This window comes from Coregonus clupeaformis, chromosome 14 (genome assembly GCF_020615455.1).
Source record: "Coregonus clupeaformis isolate EN_2021a chromosome 14, ASM2061545v1, whole genome shotgun sequence".
NCBI classification, from domain to species: Eukaryota; Metazoa; Chordata; class Actinopteri; order Salmoniformes; family Salmonidae; genus Coregonus; species Coregonus clupeaformis.
Window position 1 is genome coordinate 3,670,044 of NC_059205.1, and position 15,208 is coordinate 3,685,251.

At 47.6% G+C, this 15,208-nt stretch overlaps 64 non-coding genes across 64 annotated transcripts; 21 read left to right on the top strand and 43 right to left on the bottom strand.

Moving 5' to 3' along the window:
• Positions 1–18: 18 nt before the first annotated feature.
• Positions 19–105, bottom strand: trnay-gua. The gene is given in 2 exon segments: positions 19–54; positions 69–105. It is a non-coding gene; the product is annotated as a tRNA-Tyr (tRNA).
• A 110-nt stretch (positions 106–215) lies between these two features.
• trnaa-ugc lies at positions 216–287 on the bottom strand. The gene has a single exon. It is a non-coding gene; the product is annotated as a tRNA-Ala (tRNA).
• Positions 288–383: 96 nt separating this feature from the next.
• Positions 384–455, top strand: trnae-cuc. Its single transcript has one exon. It is a non-coding gene; the product is annotated as a tRNA-Glu (tRNA).
• Positions 456–720: 265 nt separating this feature from the next.
• Positions 721–807, bottom strand: trnay-gua. The gene is given in 2 exon segments: positions 721–756; positions 771–807. It is a non-coding gene; the product is annotated as a tRNA-Tyr (tRNA).
• A 110-nt stretch (positions 808–917) lies between these two features.
• On the bottom strand, positions 918–989 carry trnaa-ugc. Its single transcript has one exon. It is a non-coding gene; the product is annotated as a tRNA-Ala (tRNA).
• Positions 990–1,085: 96 nt separating this feature from the next.
• Positions 1,086–1,157, top strand: trnae-cuc. The gene has a single exon. It is a non-coding gene; the product is annotated as a tRNA-Glu (tRNA).
• A 264-nt stretch (positions 1,158–1,421) lies between these two features.
• trnay-gua lies at positions 1,422–1,508 on the bottom strand. The gene is given in 2 exon segments: positions 1,422–1,457; positions 1,472–1,508. It is a non-coding gene; the product is annotated as a tRNA-Tyr (tRNA).
• Positions 1,509–1,618: 110 nt separating this feature from the next.
• trnaa-ugc lies at positions 1,619–1,690 on the bottom strand. The gene has a single exon. It is a non-coding gene; the product is annotated as a tRNA-Ala (tRNA).
• Positions 1,691–1,786: 96 nt separating this feature from the next.
• trnae-cuc lies at positions 1,787–1,858 on the top strand. The gene has a single exon. It is a non-coding gene; the product is annotated as a tRNA-Glu (tRNA).
• Positions 1,859–2,121: 263 nt separating this feature from the next.
• trnay-gua lies at positions 2,122–2,208 on the bottom strand. Its single transcript is given in 2 exon segments — positions 2,122–2,157; positions 2,172–2,208. It is a non-coding gene; the product is annotated as a tRNA-Tyr (tRNA).
• Positions 2,209–2,822: 614 nt separating this feature from the next.
• Positions 2,823–2,909, bottom strand: trnay-gua. The gene is given in 2 exon segments: positions 2,823–2,858; positions 2,873–2,909. It is a non-coding gene; the product is annotated as a tRNA-Tyr (tRNA).
• A 110-nt stretch (positions 2,910–3,019) lies between these two features.
• Positions 3,020–3,091, bottom strand: trnaa-ugc. Its single transcript has one exon. It is a non-coding gene; the product is annotated as a tRNA-Ala (tRNA).
• Positions 3,092–3,187: 96 nt separating this feature from the next.
• On the top strand, positions 3,188–3,259 carry trnae-cuc. The gene has a single exon. It is a non-coding gene; the product is annotated as a tRNA-Glu (tRNA).
• A 245-nt stretch (positions 3,260–3,504) lies between these two features.
• On the bottom strand, positions 3,505–3,591 carry trnay-gua. Its single transcript is given in 2 exon segments — positions 3,505–3,540; positions 3,555–3,591. It is a non-coding gene; the product is annotated as a tRNA-Tyr (tRNA).
• A 110-nt stretch (positions 3,592–3,701) lies between these two features.
• Positions 3,702–3,773, bottom strand: trnaa-ugc. Its single transcript has one exon. It is a non-coding gene; the product is annotated as a tRNA-Ala (tRNA).
• Positions 3,774–3,869: 96 nt separating this feature from the next.
• trnae-cuc lies at positions 3,870–3,941 on the top strand. The gene has a single exon. It is a non-coding gene; the product is annotated as a tRNA-Glu (tRNA).
• Positions 3,942–4,205: 264 nt separating this feature from the next.
• On the bottom strand, positions 4,206–4,292 carry trnay-gua. The gene is given in 2 exon segments: positions 4,206–4,241; positions 4,256–4,292. It is a non-coding gene; the product is annotated as a tRNA-Tyr (tRNA).
• Positions 4,293–4,402: 110 nt separating this feature from the next.
• Positions 4,403–4,474, bottom strand: trnaa-ugc. Its single transcript has one exon. It is a non-coding gene; the product is annotated as a tRNA-Ala (tRNA).
• Positions 4,475–4,570: 96 nt separating this feature from the next.
• Positions 4,571–4,642, top strand: trnae-cuc. Its single transcript has one exon. It is a non-coding gene; the product is annotated as a tRNA-Glu (tRNA).
• A 265-nt stretch (positions 4,643–4,907) lies between these two features.
• Positions 4,908–4,994, bottom strand: trnay-gua. Its single transcript is given in 2 exon segments — positions 4,908–4,943; positions 4,958–4,994. It is a non-coding gene; the product is annotated as a tRNA-Tyr (tRNA).
• A 110-nt stretch (positions 4,995–5,104) lies between these two features.
• On the bottom strand, positions 5,105–5,176 carry trnaa-ugc. Its single transcript has one exon. It is a non-coding gene; the product is annotated as a tRNA-Ala (tRNA).
• Positions 5,177–5,272: 96 nt separating this feature from the next.
• Positions 5,273–5,344, top strand: trnae-cuc. Its single transcript has one exon. It is a non-coding gene; the product is annotated as a tRNA-Glu (tRNA).
• Positions 5,345–5,608: 264 nt separating this feature from the next.
• trnay-gua lies at positions 5,609–5,695 on the bottom strand. Its single transcript is given in 2 exon segments — positions 5,609–5,644; positions 5,659–5,695. It is a non-coding gene; the product is annotated as a tRNA-Tyr (tRNA).
• Positions 5,696–5,805: 110 nt separating this feature from the next.
• Positions 5,806–5,877, bottom strand: trnaa-ugc. The gene has a single exon. It is a non-coding gene; the product is annotated as a tRNA-Ala (tRNA).
• Positions 5,878–5,973: 96 nt separating this feature from the next.
• On the top strand, positions 5,974–6,045 carry trnae-cuc. Its single transcript has one exon. It is a non-coding gene; the product is annotated as a tRNA-Glu (tRNA).
• Positions 6,046–6,309: 264 nt separating this feature from the next.
• On the bottom strand, positions 6,310–6,396 carry trnay-gua. The gene is given in 2 exon segments: positions 6,310–6,345; positions 6,360–6,396. It is a non-coding gene; the product is annotated as a tRNA-Tyr (tRNA).
• Positions 6,397–6,506: 110 nt separating this feature from the next.
• On the bottom strand, positions 6,507–6,578 carry trnaa-ugc. Its single transcript has one exon. It is a non-coding gene; the product is annotated as a tRNA-Ala (tRNA).
• A 96-nt stretch (positions 6,579–6,674) lies between these two features.
• trnae-cuc lies at positions 6,675–6,746 on the top strand. Its single transcript has one exon. It is a non-coding gene; the product is annotated as a tRNA-Glu (tRNA).
• A 264-nt stretch (positions 6,747–7,010) lies between these two features.
• On the bottom strand, positions 7,011–7,097 carry trnay-gua. The gene is given in 2 exon segments: positions 7,011–7,046; positions 7,061–7,097. It is a non-coding gene; the product is annotated as a tRNA-Tyr (tRNA).
• A 110-nt stretch (positions 7,098–7,207) lies between these two features.
• trnaa-ugc lies at positions 7,208–7,279 on the bottom strand. The gene has a single exon. It is a non-coding gene; the product is annotated as a tRNA-Ala (tRNA).
• Positions 7,280–7,375: 96 nt separating this feature from the next.
• On the top strand, positions 7,376–7,447 carry trnae-cuc. Its single transcript has one exon. It is a non-coding gene; the product is annotated as a tRNA-Glu (tRNA).
• Positions 7,448–7,710: 263 nt separating this feature from the next.
• trnay-gua lies at positions 7,711–7,797 on the bottom strand. Its single transcript is given in 2 exon segments — positions 7,711–7,746; positions 7,761–7,797. It is a non-coding gene; the product is annotated as a tRNA-Tyr (tRNA).
• Positions 7,798–7,907: 110 nt separating this feature from the next.
• Positions 7,908–7,979, bottom strand: trnaa-ugc. The gene has a single exon. It is a non-coding gene; the product is annotated as a tRNA-Ala (tRNA).
• A 96-nt stretch (positions 7,980–8,075) lies between these two features.
• Positions 8,076–8,147, top strand: trnae-cuc. The gene has a single exon. It is a non-coding gene; the product is annotated as a tRNA-Glu (tRNA).
• Positions 8,148–8,412: 265 nt separating this feature from the next.
• trnay-gua lies at positions 8,413–8,499 on the bottom strand. The gene is given in 2 exon segments: positions 8,413–8,448; positions 8,463–8,499. It is a non-coding gene; the product is annotated as a tRNA-Tyr (tRNA).
• Positions 8,500–8,609: 110 nt separating this feature from the next.
• On the bottom strand, positions 8,610–8,681 carry trnaa-ugc. The gene has a single exon. It is a non-coding gene; the product is annotated as a tRNA-Ala (tRNA).
• A 96-nt stretch (positions 8,682–8,777) lies between these two features.
• Positions 8,778–8,849, top strand: trnae-cuc. The gene has a single exon. It is a non-coding gene; the product is annotated as a tRNA-Glu (tRNA).
• Positions 8,850–9,114: 265 nt separating this feature from the next.
• Positions 9,115–9,201, bottom strand: trnay-gua. Its single transcript is given in 2 exon segments — positions 9,115–9,150; positions 9,165–9,201. It is a non-coding gene; the product is annotated as a tRNA-Tyr (tRNA).
• A 110-nt stretch (positions 9,202–9,311) lies between these two features.
• Positions 9,312–9,383, bottom strand: trnaa-ugc. Its single transcript has one exon. It is a non-coding gene; the product is annotated as a tRNA-Ala (tRNA).
• A 96-nt stretch (positions 9,384–9,479) lies between these two features.
• trnae-cuc lies at positions 9,480–9,551 on the top strand. Its single transcript has one exon. It is a non-coding gene; the product is annotated as a tRNA-Glu (tRNA).
• Positions 9,552–9,816: 265 nt separating this feature from the next.
• On the bottom strand, positions 9,817–9,903 carry trnay-gua. The gene is given in 2 exon segments: positions 9,817–9,852; positions 9,867–9,903. It is a non-coding gene; the product is annotated as a tRNA-Tyr (tRNA).
• A 110-nt stretch (positions 9,904–10,013) lies between these two features.
• On the bottom strand, positions 10,014–10,085 carry trnaa-ugc. The gene has a single exon. It is a non-coding gene; the product is annotated as a tRNA-Ala (tRNA).
• Positions 10,086–10,181: 96 nt separating this feature from the next.
• trnae-cuc lies at positions 10,182–10,253 on the top strand. Its single transcript has one exon. It is a non-coding gene; the product is annotated as a tRNA-Glu (tRNA).
• Positions 10,254–10,518: 265 nt separating this feature from the next.
• On the bottom strand, positions 10,519–10,605 carry trnay-gua. The gene is given in 2 exon segments: positions 10,519–10,554; positions 10,569–10,605. It is a non-coding gene; the product is annotated as a tRNA-Tyr (tRNA).
• Positions 10,606–10,715: 110 nt separating this feature from the next.
• Positions 10,716–10,787, bottom strand: trnaa-ugc. Its single transcript has one exon. It is a non-coding gene; the product is annotated as a tRNA-Ala (tRNA).
• Positions 10,788–10,883: 96 nt separating this feature from the next.
• trnae-cuc lies at positions 10,884–10,955 on the top strand. Its single transcript has one exon. It is a non-coding gene; the product is annotated as a tRNA-Glu (tRNA).
• A 264-nt stretch (positions 10,956–11,219) lies between these two features.
• trnay-gua lies at positions 11,220–11,306 on the bottom strand. The gene is given in 2 exon segments: positions 11,220–11,255; positions 11,270–11,306. It is a non-coding gene; the product is annotated as a tRNA-Tyr (tRNA).
• Positions 11,307–11,416: 110 nt separating this feature from the next.
• trnaa-ugc lies at positions 11,417–11,488 on the bottom strand. Its single transcript has one exon. It is a non-coding gene; the product is annotated as a tRNA-Ala (tRNA).
• A 96-nt stretch (positions 11,489–11,584) lies between these two features.
• Positions 11,585–11,656, top strand: trnae-cuc. Its single transcript has one exon. It is a non-coding gene; the product is annotated as a tRNA-Glu (tRNA).
• A 264-nt stretch (positions 11,657–11,920) lies between these two features.
• Positions 11,921–12,007, bottom strand: trnay-gua. The gene is given in 2 exon segments: positions 11,921–11,956; positions 11,971–12,007. It is a non-coding gene; the product is annotated as a tRNA-Tyr (tRNA).
• Positions 12,008–12,117: 110 nt separating this feature from the next.
• On the bottom strand, positions 12,118–12,189 carry trnaa-ugc. The gene has a single exon. It is a non-coding gene; the product is annotated as a tRNA-Ala (tRNA).
• Positions 12,190–12,285: 96 nt separating this feature from the next.
• trnae-cuc lies at positions 12,286–12,357 on the top strand. Its single transcript has one exon. It is a non-coding gene; the product is annotated as a tRNA-Glu (tRNA).
• A 265-nt stretch (positions 12,358–12,622) lies between these two features.
• On the bottom strand, positions 12,623–12,709 carry trnay-gua. Its single transcript is given in 2 exon segments — positions 12,623–12,658; positions 12,673–12,709. It is a non-coding gene; the product is annotated as a tRNA-Tyr (tRNA).
• A 110-nt stretch (positions 12,710–12,819) lies between these two features.
• trnaa-ugc lies at positions 12,820–12,891 on the bottom strand. Its single transcript has one exon. It is a non-coding gene; the product is annotated as a tRNA-Ala (tRNA).
• A 96-nt stretch (positions 12,892–12,987) lies between these two features.
• Positions 12,988–13,059, top strand: trnae-cuc. Its single transcript has one exon. It is a non-coding gene; the product is annotated as a tRNA-Glu (tRNA).
• Positions 13,060–13,323: 264 nt separating this feature from the next.
• Positions 13,324–13,410, bottom strand: trnay-gua. Its single transcript is given in 2 exon segments — positions 13,324–13,359; positions 13,374–13,410. It is a non-coding gene; the product is annotated as a tRNA-Tyr (tRNA).
• A 110-nt stretch (positions 13,411–13,520) lies between these two features.
• On the bottom strand, positions 13,521–13,592 carry trnaa-ugc. Its single transcript has one exon. It is a non-coding gene; the product is annotated as a tRNA-Ala (tRNA).
• A 96-nt stretch (positions 13,593–13,688) lies between these two features.
• On the top strand, positions 13,689–13,760 carry trnae-cuc. Its single transcript has one exon. It is a non-coding gene; the product is annotated as a tRNA-Glu (tRNA).
• Positions 13,761–14,025: 265 nt separating this feature from the next.
• On the bottom strand, positions 14,026–14,112 carry trnay-gua. Its single transcript is given in 2 exon segments — positions 14,026–14,061; positions 14,076–14,112. It is a non-coding gene; the product is annotated as a tRNA-Tyr (tRNA).
• A 110-nt stretch (positions 14,113–14,222) lies between these two features.
• trnaa-ugc lies at positions 14,223–14,294 on the bottom strand. Its single transcript has one exon. It is a non-coding gene; the product is annotated as a tRNA-Ala (tRNA).
• A 96-nt stretch (positions 14,295–14,390) lies between these two features.
• Positions 14,391–14,462, top strand: trnae-cuc. Its single transcript has one exon. It is a non-coding gene; the product is annotated as a tRNA-Glu (tRNA).
• A 264-nt stretch (positions 14,463–14,726) lies between these two features.
• On the bottom strand, positions 14,727–14,813 carry trnay-gua. Its single transcript is given in 2 exon segments — positions 14,727–14,762; positions 14,777–14,813. It is a non-coding gene; the product is annotated as a tRNA-Tyr (tRNA).
• Positions 14,814–14,923: 110 nt separating this feature from the next.
• Positions 14,924–14,995, bottom strand: trnaa-ugc. The gene has a single exon. It is a non-coding gene; the product is annotated as a tRNA-Ala (tRNA).
• A 96-nt stretch (positions 14,996–15,091) lies between these two features.
• Positions 15,092–15,163, top strand: trnae-cuc. Its single transcript has one exon. It is a non-coding gene; the product is annotated as a tRNA-Glu (tRNA).
• The last annotated feature ends 45 nt before the right edge of the window (positions 15,164–15,208 follow it).

A 15,208-nucleotide genomic window follows, 5' to 3' on the forward strand; every position in this document is an offset into this window, starting at 1 on the left:
CCACAGGAAAAGCTACCCTCCTTCGAGCCGGATTTGAACCAGCGACCTAAGGATTGCTGCAATTTCACCTACAGTCCTCCGCTCTACCAACTGAGCTATCGAAGGTGACAGTTAAAAAGCAATGCCGATCCCTTAGATTCAATATGGAGGGTCAGAAGTGATGCTGAATCACAGCTGCCCTTTTATAGCTTGACATGCAGAGATTGGCTGATCCATGGAGATGCTGGGGATTGAACCCAGGGCCTCATACATGCAAAGCATGCGCTCTACCACTGAGCTACATCCCCTCAGCTGGAAAGTAGTTGCATATGGAGATAGTGAAAAAGAGAGCAGAGGGAAATTAATGTTGTTTAGCCCCTTCATGGAGTTGGGTTTCAGACCTGTCCCTGGTGGTCTAGTGGTTAGGATTCGGCGCTCTCACCGCCGCGGCCTGGGTTCGATTCCCGGTCAGGGAATGTAACACTTTTGGGAAAACACAACGCAAACATCTCATATGTCTAAAAAAGTTGGCACAAGCCACAGAAATTCTTAACCCCCTTTGAGCCAGTGACCTCAGGATTCTTGCAATTTCACCTACAGTCCTTTTGCTCTACCAACTGAGCTATCGAAGGTGACAGTTGAAGGATTTGGCACTCTCAGAGAAACATAATCTTTTGGGCAAGCACAAATCAATCTGCACTTTCGTAAAAAAGCTGCCGCAAACCACAGGAAAAGCTACCCTCCTTCGAGCCGGATTTGAACCAGCGACCTAAGGATTGCTGCAATTTCACCTACAGTCCTCCGCTCTACCAACTGAGCTATCGAAGGTGACAGTTAAAAAGCAATGCCGATCCCTTAGATTCAATATGGAGGGTCAGAAGTGATGCTGAATCACAGCTGCCCTTTTATAGCTTGACATGCAGAGATTGGCTGATCCATGGAGATGCTGGGGATTGAACCCAGGGCCTCATACATGCAAAGCATGCGCTCTACCACTGAGCTACATCCCCTCAGCTGGAAAGTAGTTGCATATGGAGATAGTGAAAAAGAGAGCAGAGGGAAATTAATGTTGTTTAGCCCCTTCATGGAGTTGGGTTTCAGACCTGTCCCTGGTGGTCTAGTGGTTAGGATTCGGCGCTCTCACCGCCGCGGCCAGGGTTCGATTCCCGGTCAGGGAATGTAACACTTTTGGGAAAACACAACGCAAACATCTCATATGTCTAAAAAGTTGGCACAAGCCACAGAAATTCTTAACCCCCTTTGAGCCAGTGACCTCAGGATTCTTGCAATTTCACCTACAGTCCTTTTGCTCTACCAACTGAGCTATCGAAGGTGACAGTTGAAGGATTTGGCACTCTCAGAGAAACATAATCTTTTGGGCAAGCACAAATCAATCTGCACTTTCATAAAAAAGCTGCCGCAAACCACAGGAAAAGCTACCCTCCTTCGAGCCGGATTTGAACCAGCGACCTAAGGATTGCTGCAATTTCACCTACAGTCCTCCGCTCTACCAACTGAGCTATCGAAGGTGACAGTTAAAAAGCAATGCCGATCCCTTAGATTCAATATGGAGGGTCAGAAGTGATTCTGAATCACAGCTGCCCTTTTATAGCTTGACATGCAGAGATTGGCTGATCCATGGAGATGCTGGGGATTGAACCCAGGGCCTCATACATGCAAAGCATGCGCTCTACCACTGAGCTACATCCCCTCAGCTGGAAAGTAGTTGCATATGGAGATAGTGAAAAAGAGAGCAGAGGGAAATTAATGTTGTTTAGCCCCTTCATGGAGTTGGGTTTCAGACCTGTCCCTGGTGGTCTAGTGGTTAGGATTCGGCGCTCTCACCGCCGCTGCCCGGGTTCGATTCCCGGTCAGGGAATGTAACACTTTTGGGAAAACACAACGCAAACATCTCATATGTCTAAAAAGTTGGCACAAGCCACAGAAATTCTTAACCCCCTTTGAGCCAGTGACCTCAGGATTCTTGCAATTTCACCTACAGTCCTCCGCTCTACCAACTGAGCTATCGAAGGTGACAGTTGAAGGATTTGGCACTCTCAGAGAAACATAATCTTTTGGGCAAGCACAAATCAATCTGCACTTTCGTAAAAAAGCTGCCGCAAACCACAGGAAAAGCTACCCTCCTTCGAGCCGGATTTGAACCAGCGACCTAAGGATTGCTGCAATTTCACCTACAGTCCTCCGCTCTACCAACTGAGCTATCGAAGGTGACAGTTAAAAAGCAATGCCGATCCCTTAGATTCAATATGGAGGGTCAGAAGTGATGCTGAATCACAGCTGCCCTTTTATAGCTTGACATGCAGAGATTGGCTGATCCATGGAGATGCTGGGGATTGAACCCAGGGCCTCATACATGCAAAGCATGCGCTCTACCACTGAGCTACATCCCTCTGCTGGAAAGTTGTTGCATATGGAGATAGTGAAAAAGAGAGCAGAGGGAAATTAATGTTGTTTAGCCCCTTCATGGAGTTGGGTTTCAGACCTGTCCCTGGTGGTCTAGTGGTTAGGATTCGGCGCTCTCACCCGCGCGTGCCTGGGTTCGATTCCCGGTCAGGGAATGTAACACTTTTGGGAAAACACAACGCAAACATCTCATATGTCTAAAAAGTTGGCACAAGCCACAGAAATTCTTAACCCCCTTTGAGCCAGTGACCTCAGGATTCTTGCAATTTCACCTACAGTCCTTTTGCTCTACCAACTGAGCTATCGAAGGTGACAGTTGAAGGATTTGGCACTCTCAGAGAAACATAATCTTTTGGGCAAGCACAAATCAATCTGCACTTTCGTAAAAAAGCTGCCGCAAACCACAGGAAAAGCTACCCTCCTTCGAGCCGGATTTGAACCAGCGACCTAAGGATTGCTGCAATTTCACCTACAGTCCTCCGCTCTACCAACTGAGCTATCGAAGGTGACAGTTAAAAAGCAATGCCGATCCCTTAGATTCAATATGGAGGGTCAGAAGTGATTCTGAATCACAGCTGCCCTTTTATAGCTTGACATGCAGAGATTGGCTGATCCATGGAGATGCTGGGGATTGAACCCAGGGCCTCATACATGCAAAGCATGCGCTCTACCACTGAGCTACATCCCCTCAGCTGGAAAGTAGTTGCATATGGAGATAGTGAAAAAGAGAGCAGAGGGAAATTAATGTTGTTTAGCCCCTTCATGGAGTTGGGTTTCAGACCTGTCCCTGGTGGTCTAGTGGTTAGGATTAGGCGCTCTCACCGCCGCGGCCCGGGTTCGATTCCCGGTCAGGGAATGTAACACTTTTGGGAAAACACAACGCAAACATCTCATATGTCTAAAAAGTTGGCACAAGCCACAGAAATTCTTAACCCCCTTTGAGCCAGTGACCTCAGGATTCTTGCAATTTCACCTACAGTCCTTTTGCTCTACCAACTGAGCTATCGAAGGTGACAGTTGAAGGATTTGGCACTCTCAGAGAAACATAATCTTTTGGGCAAGCACAAATCAATCTGCCGCAAACCACAGGAAAAGCTACCCTCCTTCGAGCCGGATTTGAACCAGCGACCTAAGGATTGCTGCAATTTCACCTACAGTCCTCCGCTCTACCAACTGAGCTATCGAAGGTGACAGTTAAAAAGCAATGCCGATCCCTTAGATTCAATATGGAGGGTCAGAAGTGATGCTGAATCACAGCTGCCCTTTTATAGCTTGACATGCAGAGATTGGCTGATCCATGGAGATGCTGGGGATTGAACCCAGGGCCTCATACATGCAAAGCATGCGCTCTACCACTGAGCTACATCCCCTCAGCTGGAAAGTAGTTGCATATGGAGATAGTGAAAAAGAGAGCAGAGGGAAATTAATGTTGTTTAGCCCCTTCATGGAGTTGGGTTTCAGACCTGTCCCTGGTGGTCTAGTGGTTAGGATTCGGCGCTCTCACCGCCGCGGCCCGGGTTCGATTCCCGGTCAGGGAATGTAACACTTTTGGGAAAACACAACGCAAACATCTCATATGTCTAAAAAGTTGGCACAAGCCACAGAAATTCTTAACCCCCTTTGAGCCAGTGACCTCAGGATTCTTGCAATTTCACCTACAGTCCTTTTGCTCTACCAACTGAGCTATCGAAGGTGACAGTTGAAGGATTTGGCACTCTCAGAGAAACATAATCTTTTGGGCAAGCACAAATCAATCTGCACTTTCGTAAAAAAGCTGCCGCAAACCACAGGAAAAGCTACCCTCCTTCGAGCCGGATTTGAACCAGCGACCTAAGGATTGCTGCAATTTCACCTACAGTCCTCCGCTCTACCAACTGAGCTATCGAAGGTGACAGTTAAAAAGCAATGCCGATCCCTTAGATTCAATATGGAGGGTCAGAAGTGATGCTGAATCACAGCTGCCCTTTTATAGCTTGACATGCAGAGATTGGCTGATCCATGGAGATGCTGGGGATTGAACCCAGGGCCTCATACATGCAAAGCATGCGCTCTACCACTGAGCTACATCCCCTCAGCTGGAAAGTTGTTGCATATGGAGATAGTGAAAAAGAGAGCAGAGGGAAATTAATGTTGTTTAGCCCCTTCATGGAGTTGGGTTTCAGACCTGTCCCTGGTGGTCTAGTGGTTAGGATTCGGCGCTCTCACCGCCGCGGCCCGGGTTCGATTCCCGGTCAGGGAATGTAACACTTTTGGGAAAACACAACGCAAACATCTCATATGTCTAAAAAAGTTGGCACAAGCCACAGAAATTCTTAACCCCCTTTGAGCCAGTGACCTCAGGATTCTTGCAATTTCACCTACAGTCCTTTTGCTCTACCAACTGAGCTATCGAAGGTGACAGTTGAAGGATTTGGCACTCTCAGAGAAACATAATCTTTTGGGCAAGCACAAATCAATCTGCACTTTCGTAAAAAAGCTGCCGCAAACCACAGGAAAAGCTACCCTCCTTCGAGCCGGATTTGAACCAGCGACCTAAGGATTGCTGCAATTTCACCTACAGTCCTCCGCTCTACCAACTGAGCTATCGAAGGTGACAGTTAAAAAGCAATGCCGATCCCTTAGATTCAATATGGAGGGTCAGAAGTGATGCTGAATCACAGCTGCCCTTTTATAGCTTGACATGCAGAGATTGGCTGATCCATGGAGATGCTGGGGATTGAACCCAGGGCCTCATACATGCAAAGCATGCGCTCTACCACTGAGCTACATCCCCTCAGCTGGAAAGTAGTTGCATATGGAGATAGTGAAAAAGAGAGCAGAGGGAAATTAATGTTGTTTAGCCCCTTCATGGAGTTGGGTTTCAGACCTGTCCCTGGTGGTCTAGTGGTTAGGATTCGGCGCTCTCACCGCCGCGGCCCGGGTTCGATTCCCGGTCAGGGAATGTAACACTTTTGGGAAAACACAACGCAAACATCTCATATGTCCAAAAAGTTGGCACAAGCCACAGAAATTCTTAACCCCCTTTGAGCCAGTGACCTCAGGATTCTTGCAATTTCACCTACAGTCCTTTTGCTCTACCAACTGAGCTATCGAAGGTGACAGTTGAAGGATTTGGCACTCTCAGAGAAACATAATCTTTTGGGCAAGCACAAATCAATCTGCACTTTCGTAAAAAAGCTGCCGCAAACCACAGGAAAAGCTACCCTCCTTCGAGCCGGATTTGAACCAGCGACCTAAGGATTGCTGCAATTTCACCTACAGTCCTCCGCTCTACCAACTGAGCTATCGAAGGTGACAGTTAAAAAGCAATGCCGATCCCTTAGATTCAATATGGAGGGTCAGAAGTGATTCTGAATCACAGCTGCCCTTTTATAGCTTGACATGCAGAGATTGGCTGATCCATGGAGATGCTGGGGATTGAACCCAGGGCCTCATACATGCAAAGCATGCGCTCTACCACTGAGCTACATCCCCTCAGCTGGAAAGTAGTTGCATATGGAGATAGTGAAAAAGAGAGCAGAGGGAAATTAATGTTGTTTAGCCCCTTCATGGAGTTGGGTTTCAGACCTGTCCCTGGTGGTCTAGTGGTTAGGATTCGGCGCTCTCACCGCCGCGGCCCGGGTTCGATTCCCGGTCAGGGAATGTAACACTTTTGGGAAAACACAACGCAAACATCTCATATGTCTAAAAAGTTGGCACAAGCCACAGAAATTCTTAACCCCCTTTGAGCCAGTGACCTCAGGATTCTTGCAATTTCACCTACAGTCCTTTTGCTCTACCAACTGAGCTATCGAAGGTGACAGTTGAAGGATTTGGCACTCTCAGAGAAACATAATCTTTTGGGCAAGCACAAATCAATCTGCACTTTCGTAAAAAAGCTGCCGCAAACCACAGGAAAAGCTACCCTCCTTCGAGCCGGATTTGAACCAGCGACCTAAGGATTGCTGCAATTTCACCTACAGTCCTCCGCTCTACCAACTGAGCTATCGAAGGTGACAGTTAAAAAGCAATGCCGATCCCTTAGATTCAATATGGAGGGTCAGAAGTGATGCTGAATCACAGCTGCCCTTTTATAGCTTGACATGCAGAGATTGGCTGATCCATGGAGATGCTGGGGATTGAACCCAGGGCCTCATACATGCAAAGCATACGCTCTACCACTGAGCTACATCCCCTCTGCTGGAAAGTTGTTGCATATGGAGATAGTGAAAAAGAGAGCAGAGGGAAATTAATGTTGTTTAGCCCCTTCATGGAGTTGGGTTTCAGACCTGTCCCTGGTGGTCTAGTGGTTAGGATTCGGCGCTCTCACCGCCGCGGCCTGGGTTCGATTCCCGGTCAGGGAATGTAACACTTTTGGGAAAACACAACGCAAACATCTCATATGTCTAAAAAGTTGGCACAAGCCACAGAAATTCTTAACCCCCTTTGAGCCAGTGACCTCAGGATTCTTGCAATTTCACCTACAGTCCTTTTGCTCTACCAACTGAGCTATCGAAGGTGACAGTTGAAGGATTTGGCACTCTCAGAGAAACATAATCTTTTGGGCAAGCACAAATCAATCTGCACTTTCGTAAAAAAGCTGCCGCAAACCACAGGAAAAGCTACCCTCCTTCGAGCCGGATTTGAACCAGCGACCTAAGGATTGCTGCAATTTCACCTACAGTCCTCCGCTCTACCAACTGAGCTATCGAAGGTGACAGTTAAAAAGCAATGCCGATCCCTTAGATTCAATATGGAGGGTCAGAAGTGATGCTGAATCACAGCTGCCCTTTTATAGCTTGACATGCAGAGATTGGCTGATCCATGGAGATGCTGGGGATTGAACCCAGGGCCTCATACATGCAAAGCATGCGCTCTACCACTGAGCTACATCCCCTCAGCTGGAAAGTAGTTGCATATGGAGATAGTGAAAAAGAGAGCAGAGGGAAATTAATGTTGTTTAGCCCCTTCATGGAGTTGGGTTTCAGACCTGTCCCTGGTGGTCTAGTGGTTAGGATTCGGCGCTCTCACCGCCGCGGCCCGGGTTCGATTCCCGGTCAGGGAATGTAACACTTTGGGAAAACACAACGCAAACATCTCATATGTCTAAAAAGTTGGCACAAGCCACAGAAATTCTTAACCCCCTTTGAGCCAGTGACCTCAGGATTCTTGCAATTTCACCTACAGTCCTTTTGCTCTACCAACTGAGCTATCGAAGGTGACAGTTGAAGGATTTGGCACTCTCAGAGAAACATAATCTTTTGGGCAAGCACAAATCAATCTGCACTTTCGTAAAAAAGCTGCCGCAAACCACAGGAAAAGCTACCCTCCTTCGAGCCGGATTTGAACCAGCGACCTAAGGATTGCTGCAATTTCACCTACAGTCCTCCGCTCTACCAACTGAGCTATCGAAGGTGACAGTTAAAAAGCAATGCCGATCCCTTAGATTCAATATGGAGGGTCAGAAGTGATGCTGAATCACAGCTGCCCTTTTATAGCTTGACATGCAGAGATTGGCTGATCCATGGAGATGCTGGGGATTGAACCCAGGGCCTCATACATGCAAAGCATGCGCTCTACCACTGAGCTACATCCCCTCAGCTGGAAAGTAGTTGCATATGGAGATAGTGAAAAAGAGAGCAGAGGGAAATTAATGTTGTTTAGCCCCTTCATGGAGTTGGGTTTCAGACCTGTCCCTGGTGGTCTAGTGGTTAGGATTCGGCGCTCTCACCGCCGCGGCCTGGGTTCGATTCCCGGTCAGGGAATGTAACACTTTTGGGAAAACACAACGCAAACATCTCATATGTCTAAAAAAGTTGGCACAAGCCACAGAAATTCTTAACCCCCTTTGAGCCAGTGACCTCAGGATTCTTGCAATTTCACCTACAGTCCTTTTGCTCTACCAACTGAGCTATCGAAGGTGACAGTTGAAGGATTTGGCACTCTCAGAGAAACATAATCTTTTGGGCAAGCACAAATCAATCTGCACTTTCGTAAAAAAGCTGCCGCAAACCACAGGAAAAGCTACCCTCCTTCGAGCCGGATTTGAACCAGCGACCTAAGGATTGCTGCAATTTCACCTACAGTCCTCCGCTCTACCAACTGAGCTATCGAAGGTGACAGTTAAAAAGCAATGCCGATCCCTTAGATTCAATATGGAGGGTCAGAAGTGATTCTGAATCACAGCTGCCCTTTTATAGCTTGACATGCAGAGATTGGCTGATCCATGGAGATGCTGGGGATTGAACCCAGGGCCTCATACATGCAAAGCATGCGCTCTACCACTGAGCTACATCCCCTCAGCTGGAAAGTTGTTGCATATGGAGATAGTGAAAAAGAGAGCAGAGGGAAATTAATGTTGTTTAGCCCCTTCATGGAGTTGGGTTTCAGACCTGTCCCTGGTGGTCTAGTGGTTAGGATTCGGCGCTCTCACCGCCGCGGCCCGGGTTCGATTCCCGGTCAGGGAATGTAACACTTTTGGGAAAACACAACGCAAACATCTCATATGTCTAAAAAGTTGGCACAAGCCACAGAAATTCTTAACCCCCCTTTGAGCCAGTGACCTCAGGATTCTTGCAATTTCACCTACAGTCCTTTTGCTCTACCAACTGAGCTATCGAAGGTGACAGTTGAAGGATTTGGCACTCTCAGAGAAACATAATCTTTTGGGCAAGCACAAATCAATCTGCACTTTCGTAAAAAAGCTGCCGCAAACCACAGGAAAAGCTACCCTCCTTCGAGCCGGATTTGAACCAGCGACCTAAGGATTGCTGCAATTTCACCTACAGTCCTCCGCTCTACCAACTGAGCTATCGAAGGTGACAGTTAAAAAGCAATGCCGATCCCTTAGATTCAATATGGAGGGTCAGAAGTGATGCTGAATCACAGCTGCCCTTTTATAGCTTGACATGCAGAGATTGGCTGATCCATGGAGATGCTGGGGATTGAACCCAGGGCCTCATACATGCAAAGCATGCGCTCTACCACTGAGCTACATCCCCTCAGCTGGAAAGTTGTTGCATATGGAGATAGTGAAAAAGAGAGCAGAGGGAAATTAATGTTGTTTAGCCCCTTCATGGAGTTGGGTTTCAGACCTGTCCCTGGTGGTCTAGTGGTTAGGATTCGGCGCTCTCACCGCCGCGGCCTGGGTTCGATTCCCGGTCAGGGAATGTAACACTTTTGGGAAAACACAACGCAAACATCTCATATGTCTAAAAAAGTTGGCACAAGCCACAGAAATTCTTAACCCCCTTTGAGCCAGTGACCTCAGGATTCTTGCAATTTCACCTACAGTCCTTTTGCTCTACCAACTGAGCTATCGAAGGTGACAGTTGAAGGATTTGGCACTCTCAGAGAAACATAATCTTTTGGGCAAGCACAAATCAATCTGCACTTTCGTAAAAAAGCTGCCGCAAACCACAGGAAAAGCTACCCTCCTTCGAGCCGGATTTGAACCAGCGACCTAAGGATTGCTGCAATTTCACCTACAGTCCTCCGCTCTACCAACTGAGCTATCGAAGGTGACAGTTAAAAAGCAATGCCGATCCCTTAGATTCAATATGGAGGGTCAGAAGTGATGCTGAATCACAGCTGCCCTTTTATAGCTTGACATGCAGAGATTGGCTGATCCATGGAGATGCTGGGGATTGAACCCAGGGCCTCATACATGCAAAGCATGCGCTCTACCACTGAGCTACATCCCCTCAGCTGGAAAGTAGTTGCATATGGAGATAGTGAAAAAGAGAGCAGAGGGAAATTAATGTTGTTTAGCCCCTTCATGGAGTTGGGTTTCAGACCTGTCCCTGGTGGTCTAGTGGTTAGGATTCGGCGCTCTCACCGCCGCGGCCTGGGTTCGATTCCCGGTCAGGGAATGTAACACTTTTGGGAAAACACAACGCAAACATCTCATATGTCTAAAAAAGTTGGCACAAGCCACAGAAATTCTTAACCCCCTTTGAGCCAGTGACCTCAGGATTCTTGCAATTTCACCTACAGTCCTTTTGCTCTACCAACTGAGCTATCGAAGGTGACAGTTGAAGGATTTGGCACTCTCAGAGAAACATAATCTTTTGGGCAAGCACAAATCAATCTGCACTTTCATAAAAAAGCTGCCGCAAACCACAGGAAAAGCTACCCTCCTTCGAGCCGGATTTGAACCAGCGACCTAAGGATTGCTGCAATTTCACCTACAGTCCTCCGCTCTACCAACTGAGCTATCGAAGGTGACAGTTAAAAAGCAATGCCGATCCCTTAGATTCAATATGGAGGGTCAGAAGTGATTCTGAATCACAGCTGCCCTTTTATAGCTTGACATGCAGAGATTGGCTGATCCATGGAGATGCTGGGGATTGAACCCAGGGCCTCATACATGCAAAGCATGCGCTCTACCACTGAGCTACATCCCCTCAGCTGGAAAGTAGTTGCATATGGAGATAGTGAAAAAGAGAGCAGAGGGAAATTAATGTTGTTTAGCCCCTTCATGGAGTTGGGTTTCAGACCTGTCCCTGGTGGTCTAGTGGTTAGGATTCGGCGCTCTCACCGCCGCGGCCCGGGTTCGATTCCCGGTCAGGGAATGTAACACTTTTGGGAAAACACAACGCAAACATCTCATATGTCTAAAAAGTTGGCACAAGCCACAGAAATTCTTAACCCCCTTTGAGCCAGTGACCTCAGGATTCTTGCAATTTCACCTACAGTCCTTTTGCTCTACCAACTGAGCTATCGAAGGTGACAGTTGAAGGATTTGGCACTCTCAGAGAAACATAATCTTTTGGGCAAGCACAAATCAATCTGCACTTTCGTAAAAAAGCTGCCGCAAACCACAGGAAAAGCTACCCTCCTTCGAGCCGGATTTGAACCAGCGACCTAAGGATTGCTGCAATTTCACCTACAGTCCTCCGCTCTACCAACTGAGCTATCGAAGGTGACAGTTAAAAAGCAATGCCGATCCCTTAGATTCAATATGGAGGGTCAGAAGTGATTCTGAATCACAGCTGCCCTTTTATAGCTTGACATGCAGAGATTGGCTGATCCATGGAGATGCTGGGGATTGAACCCAGGGCCTCATACATGCAAAGCATGCGCTCTACCACTGAGCTACATCCCCTCAGCTGGAAAGTTGTTGCATATGGAGATAGTGAAAAAGAGAGCAGAGGGAAATTAATGTTGTTTAGCCCCTTCATGGAGTTGGGTTTCAGACCTGTCCCTGGTGGTCTAGTGGTTAGGATTCGGCGCTCTCACCGCCGCGGCCTGGGTTCGATTCCCGGTCAGGGAATGTAACACTTTTGGGAAAACACAACGCAAACATCTCATATGTCTAAAAAGTTGGCACAAGCCACAGAAATTCTTAACCCCCTTTGAGCCAGTGACCTCAGGATTCTTGCAATTTCACCTACAGTCCTTTTGCTCTACCAACTGAGCTATCGAAGGTGACAGTTGAAGGATTTGGCACTCTCAGAGAAACATAATCTTTTGGGCAAGCACAAATCAATCTGCACTTTCGTAAAAAAGCTGCCGCAAACCACAGGAAAAGCTACCCTCCTTCGAGCCGGATTTGAACCAGCGACCTAAGGATTGCTGCAATTTCACCTACAGTCCTCCGCTCTACCAACTGAGCTATCGAAGGTGACAGTTAAAAAGCAATGCCGATCCCTTAGATTCAATATGGAGGGTCAGAAGTGATTCTGAATCACAGCTGCCCTTTTATAGCTTGACATGCAGAGATTGGCTGATCCATGGAGATGCTGGGGATTGAACCCAGGGCCTCATACATGCAAAGCATGCGCTCTACCACTGAGCTACATCCCCTCAGCTGGAAAGTAGTTGCATATGGAGATAGTGAAAAAGAGAGCAGAGGGAAATTAATGTTGTTTAGCCCCTTCATGGAGTTGGGTTTCAGACCTGTCCCTGGTGGTCTAGTGGTTAGGATTCGGCGCTCTCACCGCCGCGGCCCGGGTTCGATTCCCGGTCAGGGAATGTAACACTTTTGGGAAAACACAACGCAAACATCTCATATGTCTAAAAAAGTTGGCACAAGCCACAGAAATTCTTAACCCCCTTTGAGCCAGTGACCTCAGGATTCTTGCAATTTCACCTACAGTCCTTTTGCTCTACCAACTGAGCTATCGAAGGTGACAGTTGAAGGATTTGGCACTCTCAGAGAAACATAATCTTTTGGGCAAGCACAAATCAATCTGCACTTTCGTAAAAAAGCTGCCGCAAACCACAGGAAAAGCTACCCTCCTTCGAGCCGGATTTGAACCAGCGACCTAAGGATTGCTGCAATTTCACCTACAGTCCTCCGCTCTACCAACTGAGCTATCGAAGGTGACAGTTAAAAAGCAATGCCGATCCCTTAGATTCAATATGGAGGGTCAGAAGTGATGCTGAATCACAGCTGCCCTTTTATAGCTTGACATGCAGAGATTGGCTGATCCATGGAGATGCTGGGGATTGAACCCAGGGCCTCATACATGCAAAGCATGCGCTCTACCACTGAGCTACATCCCCTCAGCTGGAAAGTAGTTGCATATGGAGATAGTGAAAAAGAGAGCAGAGGGAAATTAATGTTGTTTAGCCCCTTCATGGAGTTGGGTTTCAGACCTGTCCCTGGTGGTCTAGTGGTTAGGATTCGGCGCTCTCACCGCCGCGGCCTGGGTTCGATTCCCGGTCAGGGAATGTAACACTTTTGGGAAAACACAACGCAAACATCTCATATGTCTAAAAAGTTGGCACAAGCCACAGAAATTCTTAACCCCCTTTGAGCCAGTGACCTCAGGATTCTTGCAATTTCACCTACAGTCCTTTTGCTCTACCAACTGAGCTATCGAAGGTGACAGTTGAAGGATTTGGCACTCTCAGAGAAACATAATCTTTTGGGCAAGCACAAATCAATCTGCACTTTCGTAAAAAAGCTGCCGCAAACCACAGGAAAAGCTACCCTCCTTCGAGCCGGATTTGAACCAGCGACCTAAGGATTGCTGCAATTTCACCTACAGTCCTCCGCTCTACCAACTGAGCTATCGAAGGTGACAGTTAAAAAGCAATGCCGATCCCTTAGATTCAATATGGAGGGTCAGAAGTGATGCTGAATCACAGCTGCCCTTTTATAGCTTGACATGCAGAGATTGGCTGATCCATGGAGATGCTGGGGATTGAACCCAGGGCCTCATACATGCAAAGCATGCGCTCTACCACTGAGCTACATCCCCTCAGCTGGAAAGTTGTTGCATATGGAGATAGTGAAAAAGAGAGCAGAGGGAAATTAATGTTGTTTAGCCCCTTCATGGAGTTGGGTTTCAGACCTGTCCCTGGTGGTCTAGTGGTTAGGATTCGGCGCTCTCACCGCCGCGGCCTGGGTTCGATTCCCGGTCAGGGAATGTAACACTTTTGGGAAAACACAACGCAAACATCTCATATGTCTAAAAAAGTTGGCACAAGCCACAGAAATTCTTAACCCCCTTTGAGCCAGTGACCTCAGGATTCTTGCAATTTCACCTACAGTCCTTTTGCTCTACCAACTGAGCTATCGAAGGTGACAGTTGAAGGATTTGGCACTCTCAGAGAAACATAATCTTTTGGGCAAGCACAAATCAATCTGCACTTTCATAAAAAAGCTGCCGCAAACCACAGGAAAAGCTACCCTCCTTCGAGCCGGATTTGAACCAGCGACCTAAGGATTGCTGCAATTTCACCTACAGTCCTCCGCTCTACCAACTGAGCTATCGAAGGTGACAGTTAAAAAGCAATGCCGATCCCTTAGATTCAATATGGAGGGTCAGAAGTGATGCTGAATCACAGCTGCCCTTTTATAGCTTGACATGCAGAGATTGGCTGATCCATGGAGATGCTGGGGATTGAACCCAGGGCCTCATACATGCAAAGCATGCGCTCTACCACTGAGCTACATCCCCTCAGCTGGAAAGTAGTTGCATATGGAGATAGTGAAAAAGAGAGCAGAGGGAAATTAATGTTGTTTAGCCCCTTCATGGAGTTGGGTTTCAGACCTGTCCCTGGTGGTCTAGTGGTTAGGATTCGGCGCTCTCACCGCCGCGGCCTGGGTTCGATTCCCGGTCAGGGAATGTAACACTTTTGGGAAAACACAACGCAAACATCTCATATGTCTAAAAAGTTGGCACAAGCCACAGAAATTCTTAACCCCCTTTGAGCCAGTGACCTCAGGATTCTTGCAATTTCACCTACAGTCCTTTTGCTCTACCAACTGAGCTATCGAAGGTGACAGTTGAAGGATTTGGCACTCTCAGAGAAACATAATCTTTTGGGCAAGCACAAATCAATCTGCACTTTCGTAAAAAAGCTGCCGCAAACCACAGGAAAAGCTACCCTCCTTCGAGCCGGATTTGAACCAGCGACCTAAGGATTGCTGCAATTTCACCTACAGTCCTCCGCTCTACCAACTGAGCTATCGAAGGTGACAGTTAAAAAGCAATGCCGATCCCTTAGATTCAATATGGAGGGTCAGAAGTGATGCTGAATCACAGCTGCCCTTTTATAGCTTGACATGCAGAGATTGGCTGATCCATGGAGATGCTGGGGATTGAACCCAGGGCCTCATACATGCAAAGCATGCGCTCTACCACTGAGCTACATCCCCTCAGCTGGAAAGTTGTTGCATATGGAGATAGTGAAAAAGAGAGCAGAGGGAAATTAATGTTGTTTAGCCCCTTCATGGAGTTGGGTTTCAGACCTGTCCCTGGTGGTCTAGTGGTTAGGATTCGGCGCTCTCACCGCCGCGGCCTGGGTTCGATTCCCGGTCAGGGAATGTAACACTTTTGGGAAAACACAACGCAAACATCTCATATGTCCA